This window comes from Dendropsophus ebraccatus, chromosome 13 (genome assembly GCF_027789765.1).
Source record: "Dendropsophus ebraccatus isolate aDenEbr1 chromosome 13, aDenEbr1.pat, whole genome shotgun sequence".
Taxonomy (NCBI): Eukaryota; Metazoa; Chordata; class Amphibia; order Anura; family Hylidae; genus Dendropsophus; species Dendropsophus ebraccatus.
In genome coordinates this window covers 73,033,879-73,049,996 of record NC_091466.1, presented here as the reverse complement: position 1 = coordinate 73,049,996, position 16,118 = coordinate 73,033,879, and the positions used below count along the sequence as shown (strand labels likewise).

Sequence of the window (16,118 nt, the reverse complement as noted above, 5' to 3'; positions counted from 1 at the left end):
AGTTTTTTGCTGAATAACCCCTTTAAACTGTACAATGTTGGTGACATCTAGAAAAAAGCAGACACTGCGCTACGCTTTACAACCATTCTAAGAGCTTCTGGACTATCTCCAGCATTCTGATCCTTCACCATAGAACCATTCACAATGGTCAGCCACCTGCAGGTCCTAGTAAGTGGATTATTCTAATAAATTTATAGTCTAGGGGGAACAATGAGAAGTTTTCTAGCCAACCCTAGTCCCCCGAAACATGCAGCTTTATATTTTGGCGAAAGTTTTTATGTCAACAAATAATAAGAACCTTTATCATTGATTTCACCATCTAAGCGATAAAACGGGAACATACAGGCAAATGGACACTCAAGCGGAATGATATCTGGAAGATGACTGTAAGAGGTTGGCTGCTTCTACACAATCTTCTAATGGTCTGTGAAGGAGATTTATAGAATACAGAGAAAATAGCAGTAATGTAGAGAATAGATATTTCTAACCAATATGAAGAGAACGTATTGTGTACTTGTGTTACATTAATAAATAAATCTACTTATTCAGGACGTACCCAGATGCATCATTTCATAAGGTACAGCATCTACTTATTCCTCCTTATTGTAAGACACTGGAAAATGGACCTGACTATGTCTGAGCTGTTTACCCCCTTGATGGCTGACAAATTAATTTTAAAGTGATGCTGACCGCCATACGCCAGGCTCCCCCTGTCATCCACCATTACTCCAATAAGTAGCTTGAGCTGACTATTCATATAGTATTCCATAGGCCATCCATGTAGTCCAAGGACCTGTTCCTCCATAGTAGGTCATGGTGCTTGATGCCCCAGCTGTCTAAAACTTTGAATATGCAAAAGAAGAGCCTGTGGAGCCTCATTGAAGAGTCTCAAAACACAGGACTAGCCAGATATCCCTCCGGGAAGGACCCGGCCAAGGGGGGCTCCTGTAAGGAAAACACCAAAACCACCGTATTAAGTGGCCCTATAGATCAATGTAATAACAAGGGAAAAACTAAGCCCAGGTTATCCATCCACATACAGCTGTTTCGGGGTGTTGCCCCTCATCAGGTTTTTCCCTTGTCATTACATTGACTTATAGGGCCACTTAATATGGTGGCTTTGGTGGTTTCCTTACAGAAGCCGCCCCTTGGCTGGGTCCTTCCCGGAGGGTTATCTGGCTAGTCCTGTGTTTCGAGACTCTTCAATGAGGCTCCACGGGCTCTTCTTTTGCATGTTCATGTTTCCCAGGGGGCAATGCACCTAGAATTTCACTCCATTGTTTTATGCTTGTTTTTTTATTTTTATTTTTTTATATTCTTAAAGGACCGGCACATGCACCCATATTGAAGCCCACAAATCCCTTCCCCTCGCCAAACTTCATGAGCAATAAGGTTTCATTTCAGGAAAGGTGTACTTTCTCTGTGCCTGCTCCCTAGTCATTTCTAAACCTCCTGTGTCTGGACCTCAGTCTGACTACAAACCTGCGCTGCTTGCCAATCTATGACCATGCATGTATGCAGCCCTAGAAAATGGATGCAGCCCTAGAGAGTCCAGGAAATCATGGGGACACCACCTCAGCCCATATCTGGATTTGTCTATGCCAGACCCAGGGTCTCATAGACCACCTATCACCTAAAACCACTTGCAGAGGTTGCAACCTAGTAGTTCACTGCATTGAAGACCAGATCCTCATAGCAGAGGGATAAAGGGTTAAAGCCAATGCAACACTTGGTGCACAGTAAATTTTTTTTGTATATAACCTAGTTGGCACTGGTGTGAAGATCCTGGCGACGCAGTCAAACCGCCACTTGGTTCCCATCACTTGTGCCAGTTTTCCATTTGTAACTAGGCCCAGCTACCCCAGTTCAACTAAACCAGTGCACTTGGTCCACCTTCAGTGCACCAAGCACGCCTATTTGCAGATAGAGAATTTGGCGCAAATGGCGGGAACTGTGCGGCAGAAAAATGAACTGCACCTCCCTGCGATCTACAGGCCGATGCCGATCAGGTGATCAAATGAGGGTCTGCTTGGAGTGGCCCAAAACCAAACCGTGTATGTGGCACAGTAATGGTGCGTTTACATGGAACGATTATCATTTGAATTTTCGCAATAACAATGGCATTTGAGTGTTAATCGACTTGTGTAAACACAGCGAACGATCAAGCAACGAGCGAGAAATTGTTCATTGTGATCTTTCAACATGTTCTTAAATCGTCGTTGGTCGTTCGCTAAAAATCCGGAGATCGCATTGTGTAAACAGTCTTTCAAAGATTCACCCTGTGAGATGGGCTGAAGTGATCTTAAAAATGATCGCAATAACGATTTTTCTAACGATTTATTCGTCCAAACGCTGATCGTTATAAAAACAAAAAATTGTTGCTTCAAAGTTGTTAAACGATCGATTGGGAGGATTATTGCTTCATGTAAAGGGACCATAACGCCACAGCCACCGCCCCTTACACCCAGCAGCCGTGAATGTAAACATTTTTTGGTAACATAACATTTTTGAGGACAAAAACAGCACGCTTTTAGGCTGCAGGTAAAGTGCACTTTTAAGGGGCAACATTTAGGCTAAATTTATTATCAATTTAGCTTCTAATTTGATCAACTAAACTACTTGCTGGGATTTCTAATAGCACTAAGCCTTAGCTCGCCTCCCATGCAGCAGAAGACAAGAGCCAATTGCCCCAGGCCTTACAAACAGAGGCAGAGTGTTTTGCTCCCATCACTGATAATCCATCATACATTTCCAATTTCAGATTGACGCTGACACAGAAATATAATTACGACTTGTGGTTGATAGGTAATATGACAGAGAGCAGAGACAGAGAGCACAGGGGAAAAAGCTTTAGCTACCTAAGATGCAATATTACTCACTAGAGTCCTGTATACCTTAGCATGCAGAATAATCCATAGCGCTCTTCACTTGCATCAATAAATCAATTATTTACTTGACTGTTAATTGAACAATTATTTATTTACATGCATTGGATTCTGAGGGATTGATCATGGGCTGAAGATGTTGCTTTTAGAGGATAAGTTTATGGGATAACTGTATAGTAAGCTATGGAGGCCTGACACATAAATGTGTAATGTGATCCCCCGCTGGGTAATACAGAGTGGAAAGTGACAACAGCTATAGGCTCTGGTTTTTATGCCTTGAAAGGTTGCCGCCTCCCTTCTGCAAGACAGCAATGAATGGGGGGAGAGAGACGGTTCCTAAGCATTCTTTCATGTATACATAAAAGCAGTGCCATGGGGCCCCATAGGGGTAAGACCACCTTTAGCAATAAGTGTGGACAATGCAAAGAGGTAGTGCACACAGTGATGTCACAGTTGGGGATCCGGGACGAGGTTCTGGTTCATACAAACCCAAACCATCAGCATGTCTTCCCAGTCCATGGGGAAGGTGGTGACAGCCCAAGTCCCACCTTGAAACAGGGATACAGCCTATGACCCAGGCTGTATCCATGTTTTCCAGGTGGGACTCGGGCTGTCACCACCTTCCCCATGGAGCAGTCAGAAAGCAGGATTCAAATGCTGATCGCATGGCAGGGAGAATGCACACAGTGTTGTGGCATGGCAGGGATAATGCACACAGTGTTGTGGCATGGCAGGGATAATGCACACAGTGATGTCGCATGGCAGGGATAATGCACACAGTGATGTCTCATGGCAGGGATAAGATACAGTGATGTCGCATACAGAAATATAGCACGATGAACTGAGATGCTAGTAGTGTATAATACGCGTGACATCACAGCATGATGACATCATATGCTAGTAGTGTATAATACGCGTGACATCACAGCATGATGACATCATATGCTAGTAGTGTATAATACGCGTGACATCACAGCATGATGACATCATATGCTAGTAGTGTATAATACGCGTGACATCACAGCATGATGACATCATATGCTAGTAGTGTATAATACGCGTGACATCACAGCATGATGACATCATATGCTAGTAGTGTATAATACGCGTGACATCACAGCATGATGACATCATATGCTAGTAGTGTATAATACGCGTGACATCACAGCATGATGACATCATATGCTAGTAGTGTATAATACGCGTGACATCACAGCATGATGACATCATATGCTAGTAGTGTATAATACGCGTGACATCACAGCATGATGACATCATATGCTAGTAGTGTATAATACGCGTGACATCACAGCATGATGACATCATATGCTAGTAGTGTATAATACACGTGACATCACAGCATGATGACATCATATGCTAGTACTGTATAATACACGTGACATCACAGCATGATAATGTAATATGCTAGTACTGTATAATACACGTGACATCACAGTACAGGGATAATGCATCAATGTGACAACATAAATAATGCAGAAAGTAATGTCCTTTTAGTTGTCGGTCCCTGTATTGACCATTATTGATGGATCCAACTGGAAATACTTGACATTAGTATGGTTACATCAATATGGGTGCCTGATGCGCCCATGCAAAAAACTGTTCGACTCTCTTGCTCTAAATGTGAAAATTAAAGGGGTTGTCCAGGCTTAGAAAAACATGGCAGTATTCCTCCCAAAACATCCCCACTTGTCTCCAGTCTTGGTGTGGGATTTTGTAGCTCATTTGCATTGAAATTAATGGAGTTGAATTGTAATACCTGAAGGAGGGGGTTTTTGCAAAAAAATTATTTGTGCATTTTTTAATCCCGGATAACCCCTTTAATGCTGACTTCCGCCATATGTGACGACGTTATACCGCCTATGGTCTGTCACGTAAAAAAAATCCCGCAGGTCATGAGTCGTAAGCAGTTCCTGACATGGACAGAGGTGGCAGCAGAGAGCACTGTGTGAGACTTGAAGGAATACACCACTTCCTGCAGGACATACAGCTGCTGATAAGTACAGGAAGACTGGAAATTTTTTAACAGAAGTAAATTACAAATCTCTGACACTTTTTGGCACCAGTTGAAAGAAAAACAAATTTGGGGGAACTACCCCTTTAAAAGCCCAATCTTTCTTATAGTTTGTGGGAAGTTGTACAAATTCCCAGTTAATGTATTAAGTCAGATAAATTACTGTCCTGCCTCTGAATTTTACTGCACATAAAAAGTAGAACACAGTATTTTTTTATTTTTTGTTATAAAAGAGAGAATCGGCATTATAAATAACACCAAGACATATAAAAATTGTATGCACTGGGGAAATAGATCTTCCCAGGGACGCATCAGTGCACTGGGAAAAAAAAAGAAAAACACAATTACATTCATTATACATTTCCATTTAAATGCTAAACTCTGAGCGCTGGGTTTGTTTTCATCACACAATGGAGACACAATAAGCTTACAGGAGCTGTTAATACAAAAATATAACCAAGCATATAATGACTGCATAGGACGCACACATTCGCTCAGATTGATAATGGAACCTGGGGAAGGCAGAGGTGAATAAACATTTGCTAGGAAGTAAATTTCCTCCTTCCTGACATCTAAAAAGGGAATTATTTGCATATGCTCAATCGATAGCCGTCCGCTCTAGATATATAGTACAAACCTAGCAAAGCATGATAACGCTATAAGGCCTGATTCAAACCAACGTAACCATCCATATTTGCACTGGGTGGATCTCTGCCGCACAACTACAGCCAATAGAATGGCTTGCCTGTTTGTGGTCATTGTCCCAACACCTATGGGGCCATTCAATTGAATAGGTCCATATTATGCCCTTAAAGGGAACCAGTCACCATGAATATGTTACCTAATCTATCACCATCATGTTATAGAGCAGAAGGAGCTGAGCGGATTGATATATATCATTGTGGGAAAAGATTCAGTATAACTTGTAAGAAATTAATGTTTCCAAGCTAAAGAGTCCAGTCCTTGAGTGACTCCGCCCACTGGACTCCTTATCACATAATAAGCAGGAATTTAAATCAACATGTAACAAGTTATACTGAATCCTTTCCCATAAAGTTATATATCAATCTTCTCAGCTTTTCCTGCTCTATAACATGACGGTGATAGATTAGATAGCATTGTCTTGGCGACAGGTTCCCTTTAAATGCGGTACTCAAGGCATCTAACTCTAAACGGGTTCAGAAGCTTTGGTCATCCATCGCTAACAAGGGCATATATGATCAGAAATATGACTACAGACAATTAATACCAATATAGTGCCCCCTACTTCAGACTGTCATGCGACAACAGTTAGAGCTTCTCCGGTTAACTGCAAGTAATGCTGTGAAAGGGAAGGTAGACATCTGGATGCTACAGCAGCAAAGTAATAGGCCATACAGGTACATTGGACTAGATCAGCACTAGAACTGTCTACCAAGACTACAGATTTATGGATTATCAGGGCTCATATAAAAGGCCATTGTGATCTTTCTTCCAGTGGCTACAATTCCAGTTGAATAAAACAATGCAGGTCATGTGATCTTTCCTCCCCTATTATGAGGCAGGGGGTACAGATGAAACAGGAAAGGTAGGTGCATTCGGGAACTTGTAGTTTAAAGGGGTTATACAAAAACATGGCCACTTTTCCCCCTACTGTTGTCTCCAGTTAAGGAGTGGTTTGCAATTAAGCTCCATTTACTTCAAGGGAATCGAGTTTGAAACCCCACCCAATGCAGAGACAAGAGAGGGGGGAAAGTGGCCATGTTTTTGTAGCGCTGGATAAGCCCTTTAAGTGCTGCCCAATGTAAAAGTCTGAGGAAAGTCTGAACAAACTTTTACAGAAAACCAGTGCAAAACCACTTTAAAAAGGGTTTTCTGGGACATCATCAATAGCTTATCTTTCAGGTTAGGTCTTCAACATCTGCCATTTAGCTCATTGACAAATTGACATCTGTATACACAGTGAACATGGCTGGACAGCGCCGTACTGTGCGTAGTGGCCATGTTGGGTTACTGCAGCTCAGCTCATATATAAGTGATGGGGAGAGGGGTGGCTGCTCGGTCACTATATGTACAAAGCAGTCTGCTTCTATTATGTGGGCACCGCAGCTGATGTCAGGCATCTACACCCCCCTGCAGATCAGATACTGATGGCCTATCCTGACTATAGGCAAACAATAAAATAATCTTGCAAAACCCACTTAAAGTACTATGTAAAATATTCTACTAAACTACAAAAGAGAACGTCAGCCAAATCCGATGCAGGAAGTGGGCGGGGGAACAATCTATACTTACCTATCCCCGTGCCTTCACAATGCAGTCACTAGTTCTCTGACAGACACCAGCCTTCTACGTCTCTCGCTCCTGCTACGTCACATGACTGGCCGACTTCCCGGTGGGACGTGAAAATGCAGGAAGCCGGGTAAAACAGGAGATGCAGCTGTCAGAAAGCTGGTGAAGCTGTGCTCCGGGTGCACCGAGACAGGTAAGTATAGATAGTTTATTACAGCCATTGGAAACCTCCAGCCCTCCAGCTGTTGCAAAACCACAGTTACTACTTCGCTTTGGCTGTCCAGGCATAGTGGGAATTGTAGTTTTGCAAAAGCTGGAGGGCCGAAGGTTCCCCATCCCTGCACTATTATATTCACCCCATCAGAATTTTTGTTTGATCGGAGTTCCCCTTCAACTAAATCAAGAAGAAAACGCAGCCTTAAATCAAGAACGAAATAAGACCCAGAAAGAGATACGAGTAAGAAACAAGTAGACGGCTCAGGCCAAAATAAAACAAAAATCACACAAAGAGTTGGAAGCATCTTAACAAAAACCCATAATCTGCATGTAATATCACAGCAAAAAAAATATTCCCAACACTACAAATACATTAAAATTGCATCTCTTAAACCAGGCCAACGCAAAGCAAGCATAAATATTAAAATACATTATAGTATTATGTCCTTTAGTAATGCGTTATGCTCATCTAAAAAAAAAAAAAAAAAAAAAAAAAAAAAAAAACACACACACATTAATCCTAATCCACACACACAGATAAATATATTAACTATACAACTGAACAGCTATAATAATCTCCCATTTCAAGGACACGACACGATTTTTAAACAGGTCAACCATGGAATATAGAGCATCAGCTAGAGAATCCGTCACCGTCATTGGTTCTGCCCAAACCCAGCTGGTTACAGCCTATAAAATATAGTCGCGTAACAACAAGAGGGGTCCAAGGAAAATATGGGATCAATGTCATCTGGCCGGGTAACGTATGTGCGTGATACTGCCGATAGACCGCTGTCTCTGAGCACTTTTTACAACCAAACTCAAATCATTGATAATAAAGAGTTGCTTACAACATGGCGCTAGAGTACTTCGGCACAGGTTGTCAGTTTTCTTTTTTTTTTTTTTTTTAACCCATAACTGACAAATAACTGTCCAGATGTTTCAAATGTAACAAGAACAATTGTAACAATGTATCCAATGTATAAATAAGAGGATCTTGTTGATATGTAACAATATAAAGTCACAGGTGGGTAATAAGTCACAACAAGTCACCGTAAAGGACGACCCATCACTGTTCGCCTTTTCTTACTATATTAGAATCTCTATACATGGCTTACTACACACTAAGCCTCCCCCACCCCCAAAACCTTCTCCATGATCTCGATCCCCATAGAATGCAATCCGGGATCTGACACACATAAAACGGAATGCTGTGAAATTCCAGGATGACACTAGATGAACACAACCTATGATTGCAGGCTGACTTACAACATGCATCAATGGCAGACAGTGTAATCACTCCCCCCCCCCCCCCCCTCCACCAACAAGACAAAGCAGCAGTGCCATACCCCAACACTACACAAATTCCAACACAAGCAGCACCCCCTCCTGGCATCTCGGTGGCTGCCATAATATCTATGATTTGGTTGTGTCTGCGCTTTAGTGTTGTTGATGGAGAAAGGGGGTGTACATAGATGCATGATGGCAGGGGTATATAGATGATCACTACGGTGCTTCAGCCAGGGAAGGCATACAATATGATGGAGCTGTGATCCTGGGGTGTGATACATTGTAACCCAGCTGGGATTACCTTAGCAACCAGAGAATCCGCTTCTCCTCCTCCTCCAGCTGCTTCCTCTGCTTTCGCTCTTTTCTCTATCACAGGCTGATGGAAGCTCGGTGCATGGTTCCAATGACACTTGGGGGGCAGCCCCAGTACCTGCTCAGTCCAAGGAGTGTGGTGGGAAGGCAGCCTGAGGGTCCCCCGGAGACAGGTCCATCCCTATGCGTGCACAAGAGCTGCTGAGGATGGATGGGAATAAACAGGACAAGCTGCTTCCCACCTCCTCCTCCTCCTCCTTCTTTTAGGAGGATGCTGCAGTAGCCGGAGCACCCCCTGCTGGATAAACTTGGCACCAACCAATACTACAAAAAAGCTGCTTAACCATAGCTACAGTATATACTGTAAATAGTAAAAAAAAAATAATTACAAATGATAAATTTACACAAGTTTTTGGTAAGCCTGCTACATTTTTTTACACAAACAGCCTAGACCACGTTAAGAAACTTACTTTCGGTTATTTTTTTTACCTTTTTAAATTTCTTTTATAGTTCCATATTTATAAAGAACGCATGCTGGTTTGATGGATTTTTTTTTTTTTTTTTTTTTTTTTTATAAATTATTATAATTCTAGCTTCAACTTTTGTTTGCAACTTTTCACAATCCTTTTTAGGCTATGTTCACACTACGTAAAAGTACGGCCGTTGTTGCCATCAGTGATGTCACAGTACAGGAGGGATAATACACACAGTGATGTCACAGTACAGGGATAATACACAGTGATGTCACAGTACAGGGATAATACACACAGTGATGTCACAGTACAGGGGATATACATACAGTGATGTCACAGTACAGGGGATATAATACACACAGTGATGTCACAGTACAGGGGGGATAATACACACAGTGATGTCACAGTACAGGGATAATACACACAGTGATGTCACAGTACAGAGGGGATAATACACAGTGATGTCACAGTACAGGGGATATACATACAGTGATGTCACAGTACAGGGGATATAATACACACAGTGATGTCACAGTACAGGGGGGATAATACACACAGTGATGTCACAGTACAGGGATAATACACACAGTGATGTCACAGTACAGGAGGGATAATACACACAGTGATGTCACAGTACAGGGATAATACACACAGTGATGTCACAGTGCAGGGATAATACACAGTGATGTCACAGTACAGGGATAATACACACAGTGATGTCACAGTACAGGGGGGATAATACACACAGTGATGTCACAGTACAGGGGGGATAATACACACAGTGATGTCACAGTACAGGGGGGATAATACACACAGTGATGTCACAGTACAGGGATAATACACACAGTGATGTCACAGTACAGGGATAATACACACAGTGATGTCACAGTACAGGGATAATACACAGTGATGTCACAGTACAGGGATAATACACACAGTGATGTCACAGTACAGGGGGGATAATACACACAGTGATGTCACAGTACAGGGGGGATAATACACACAGTGATGTCACAGTACAGGGGGGGGATAATACACACAGTGATGTCACAGTACAGGGGGGGGATAATACACACAGTGATGTCACAGTACAGGGATAATACACACAGTGATGACACAGTACAGGGATAATACACACAGTGATGTCACAGTACAGGGATAATACACACAGTGATGTCACAGTACAGTGATAGTACACAGTGATGTCACAGTACAGGGGATATAATACACACAGTGATGTCACAGTACGGGGATAATATTTATAAAGAACGCATGCTGGTTTGATGGATTATTTTTTTTATTTTTTTTTATAAATTATTATAATTTTAGCTTCAACTTTTGTTTGCAACTTTTCACAATCCTTTTTAGGCTATGTTCACACTACGTAAAAGTACGGCCGTTGTTGCCATCAGTGATGTCACAGTACAGGAGGGATAATACACACAGTGATGTCACAGTACAGGGATAATACACACAGTGATGTCACAGTACAGAGGGGATAATACACAGTGATGTCACAGTACAGGGGATATACATACAGTGATGTCACAGTACAGGGGATATAATACACACAGTGATGTCACAGTACAGGGGGGATAATACACACAGTGATGTCACAGTACAGGGATAATACACACAGTGATGTCACAGTACAGAGGGGATAATACACAGTGATGTCACAGTACAGAGGGGATAATACACAGTGATGTCACAGTACAGGGGATATACATACAGTGATGTCACAGTACAGGGGATATAATACACACAGTGATGTCACAGTACAGGGATAATACACACAGTGATGTCACAGTACAGGAGGGATAATACACACAGAGGGGTCCGCTGTAGCATTTAAACATTACAAAGAAGTCAACAAAACCTGTAAAAATGTAATAAAAGCAGCAAAAATTCACAATGAAAGGCAGGTAGCTATAGAAAGCAAAAGAAACCCCAAAAAATTCTTCAAATATATTAATGCAAAAAAACCAAGGTCAGAGCATGTAGGACCCCTAAATAATGGCGACGGGGAATTAATAACTGGGGATCAGGAGAAAGCTGAGTTACTTAATGGGTTCTTCAGTTCTGTATATACAAAAGAGGATGGAGCTGTGGTGGGTGGGGCCAGTACTGAGGTGGGCGGGGCCAGTGCTGCTAACACATGTAATGTACTGAACTGGTTTACTATAGATATGGTCCAAGATAAATTAAATAAACTCAATGTAACCAAAGCTCCAGGGCCTGATGGATTGCACCCCAGAGTTCTTAGGGAACTCAGTTCTGTAATTTCACTACCCTTGTATGAAATATTCCGTGATTCTTTGCTTACTGGTATTGTGCCGAGGGACTGGCGTAAGGCAAATGTAATGCCGATCTTCAAAAAGGGCTCTCGAACTTCCCCAGGTAACTATAGACCCGTAAGCTTAACGTCCATTGTGGGGAAACTATTTGAGGGGCTTATAAGGGACTACATCCAGGAGTATGTAGTGGCTAATAGTATTATAAGTGATAACCAGCATGGTTTTACTAAGGACAGAAGCTGTCAAACCAACCTAATATGTTTCTATGAAGAGGTAAGTAGAAGCCTGGATGGCGGCGCGGCTGTGGATATAGTGTACCTGGATTTTGCAAAAGCGTTTGACACAGTTCCTCATGGACGTCTGATGGGTAAGTTAAAGTCTATTGGTTTGGAAAATTTAATGTGTAACTGGATTGAAAACTGGCTTAATAATCGTACCCAGAGAGTGGTGGTCAATGATTCCTACTCCGAATGGTCCCCGGTAATAAGTGGGGTACCCCAAGGGTCAGTACTGGGCCCTCTTCTGTTTAACTTGTTTATTAATGATATTGAGAATGGAATTAACAGCAATGTTTCTATCTTTGCAGAGGACACCAAGCTTTGTAGTACAGTACAGTCTATGGAGGATGTGCAGATGTTACAGGATGACTTAGACACTCTGAGTGTTTGGGCGTCCACTTGGCAAATGAGGTTCAATGTGGATAAATGTAAAGTTATGCACCTGGGTACTAATAACCCGCATGCATCATATGTCCTGGGGGGAGTTACTCTGGGAGAGTCACTGATGGAGAAGGATCTGGGTATACTTGTAGATAATAGACTACAGAACAGCACACAATGTCAGTCAGCTGCTTCTAAGGCCAGCAGGATATTGTCATGCATTAAAACAGGCATGGACTCTCGGGACAGGGATATAATATTACCGCTTTATAAAGCTTTGGTGCGGCCTTATCTGGAGTATGCCGTCCTGTTTTGGAACCCGATTCATAAAAAGGATGTTCTAGAGCTGGAGAGGGTACAAAGACGGGCAACTAAACTAATAAGGGGAATGGAGCATCTTAGTTATGAGGAGAGATTAAAAGAATTACATTTGTTTAGTCTGGAGAAGAGACGTTTAAGGGGAGATATGATTAACTTATTTAAATATATAAATGGCCCCTACAAGAGATATGGGGAAAAGATGTTCCAGGTAAAACCCCCTCAAAGGACAAGAGGGCACTGCCTCCGCCTGGAGAAAAAAAAGGTTCAAACTCCGGAGGCGACAAGCCTTCTTTACCATGAGAACTGTGAATCTGTGGAACAGTCTACCACAGGATCTGGTCACAGCAAAAACAGTAGAGGGCTTCAAAACCGGCCTAGACAAGTTCTTAGACCAAAATAATATAGATGCATATGTATAGAACATATCACCCCTCCCCCTTCCCTGTATCCATCCCCTCCTTGGTTGAACTTGATGGACATGTGTCTTTTTTCAACCGTATTAACTATGTAACTATGTAACTATGATGTCACAGTACAGGGATAATACACACAGTGATGTCACAGTACGGGGATAATACACACAGTGATGTCACAGTACAGGAGGGATAATACACACAGTGATGTCACAGTACAGGAGGGATAATACACACAGTGATGTCACAGTACAGGGATAATACACACAGTGATGTCACAGTGCAGGGATAATACACAGTGATGTCACAGTACAGGGATAATACACACAGTGATGTCACAGTACAGGGGGGATAATACACACAGTGATGTCACAGTACAGGGATAATACACACAGTGATGTCACAGTACAGGGATAATACACACAGTGATGTCACAGTACAGGGATAATACACACAGTGATGTCACAGTACAGTGATAGTACACAGTGATGTCACAGTACAGGGGATATAATACACACAGTGATGTCACAGTACGGGGATAATACACACAGTGATGTCACAGTACAGGGATAATATACACAGTGATGTCACAGTACAGGAATAATACACAGTGATGTCACAGTACAGGGGATATAATACACACAGTGATGTCACAGTAAAGGGGGGATAATACACACAGTGATGTCACAGTACAGGGGGGATAATACACACAGTGATGTCACAGTACAGGGGATATAATACACACAGTGATGTCACAGTATGGGGATAATACACACAGTGATGTCACAGTACAGGGATAATATACACAGTGATGTCACAGTACAGGAATAATATACACAGTGATGTCACAGTACAGGGGGGATAATACACAGTGATGTCACAGTACAGGGGGGATAATACACACAGTGATGTCACAGTACAGGGGGGGATAATATTTTCAGTGTTACTATTATAGCAGAGGAATTATACAGTGATGTCATAGTATGAGGATAATCTCCATCATGATATCATTGTGCAGGAATAATGCAAACAAAACGAAGTCAGATTGTAGTCTGTGACCATGACAGCATAGGACAGAACACATTTATGCGGCACGTAGCTATAATACACACGTAACAGAATAATAATATTTAAAAAAAATTTGATCCATTTTTCTAATGAAGTTCAATGGAAAAACTGATCTAAACGGATGCACACAAATGCTTCCAATTTTTTTTTTTAAAACCTTAAATGGATCCGTTAGACAGCAAAAGTGCAGTGTGAATCCAGCCTAAGGCTATGTTCACACTACGTATGAGACCAGCCGTTCCGTGACCCGGCCGGGTCACAGAACGGCCGGTCTCTGCCCGGATGATCTTTCCGGCCGCACGGTTCTGATGCGGACGCATCAGCGTGCGCCCGCATCAGAACCTCCCTTCTGAGACAGCTAATGTAAACAAGTCCCTATCTGCAACTTTGTAACAACTTTGTAATGCAGTGAGTTCATCAGCTACTTGACCTTAGATTAAGCCTCCCAGCATAAAAAAGAAGCTACAAAGTTGCAGATACAGCCTGCCAGGGACTTGTTTACATCAACAATCTCAGAATGGAGGGGCGAGGCAGAGAGCAAAGCTCTCAAACTGATTTTTGAAGTGAATGGGGAGGTGCTGCTTTTGCACAAAAGTAGCTGTTTCTAATCCCTGTGATGCTGTGGAGTCTCTAATACAAGTCCAGATACGTTATGGGCCCACAGGATACACGTATAAGGGTATGTTCATGAAAAGGAAGCTCAGGAATACATGTATTTTGACAAGAATCTCTCCTGTAATGTGTATTTTCCCCACATTTTTGATTTTGCATGTGTTTTTTTTTTTTGTATTTTCAGCATATTTTATGCATTGTTTTTAGCCTGTTTCTTTATAACGCAATAGATTGTACAGCAAAGAAGTGACAGGCCGCTTCATTTTATTGCTCCCACACCTATGTAATTCAATGGGTGACACACTGGGGATGTAAAACTCATGTATTATGAAGCGTAATATGCCTGTATTATGCTCAAAAATGTGCACACGTATACATTGTGTGAAGCCTTAGACGCATTTATCATGTTTTAAATAAATGACAGTCATCATAGAGGGATTACTGAAGGGAGCCTCAGTCTGTTCCGGCTATGGCGGTCAATACTATAGGCTCTAGGGCACAAAGAACGGCCTATTTATACTCACCAATTAGTGTTCCCCAGTGTTTGAAGTGATAATTGCCAATTATAAAGACCTGAAACAATCAATGATAAAAGATTCTTCTATTTCTGAAAATTGATCATCTATATATATTGTCTTCTTACATATATTATTGAACTGGATCACGTAATGTTGTTCTAATTTAGCTTAACATAAAAAAATAAATATTAAAAAGGAGTACCCCCGGGAATTTTTTTTTAAACAGCTGTTTTCAGAAAGTTATATATATTTGTAATTTACTTGTATAAAAAAAAATCTCCAGTCTTCCAGTACTTTTCAGCTGCTGTATGTCCTGCAGAAAGTGATGTATTCTTTCCAGTCTGACACAGTGCTCTCTGCTGCCACCTCTGTCCATGCCAGGAACTGTCCAAAGCAGTAAAAAACCCACCAGGACTAGCCCTTATTACACTGGTACACCTCATCATTGTGCCCATACATATAGTACTTATCAGCTGCTGCTGTATGTCCTGCAGGAAGTGGTGTATTCTTTCCAGTCTGGAGAGCAGGAGGTTTTTCTATGGGGATTTGATGCTGCTCTGGACAGTTCATGGACATGGACAGAGGTGGCAGCAGAGAGCACTGTGTCAGACTGGATTTTTTTAACCCCTTTAGAGCCAGGCACCTACTTTTAGCACTCATGGTAATGTGATATAGTTTTAGGTCAAATTTAAAGAAATATATGAAAAATTCTGAAAGGTTCCCAAACTTTTAAACAACGCTATTTTTGAAA

The 16,118-nt window shown here is 41.8% G+C and overlaps 1 protein-coding gene across 7 annotated transcripts in view; it reads right to left on the bottom strand.

The window, feature by feature from the left end:
- The window catches only part of RGS6 (regulator of G protein signaling 6), a 290,618-nt gene that overhangs the window by 228,255 nt on the left and 46,245 nt on the right, over positions 1-16,118 (bottom strand). For 2 of the 7 annotated variants that reach the window (XM_069949178.1, XM_069949179.1), the window contains exon 2: positions 15,374-15,422. The exons of 4 other annotated variants lie outside the window; for them this stretch is intronic. The gene's annotated coding sequence lies outside the window, so the exon portion shown is untranslated. Of the gene's footprint in view, positions 1-8,995; positions 9,191-15,373; positions 15,423-16,118 lie in introns of those variants that run through there. One more of the 7 variants, XM_069949177.1, reaches the window with a different exon arrangement.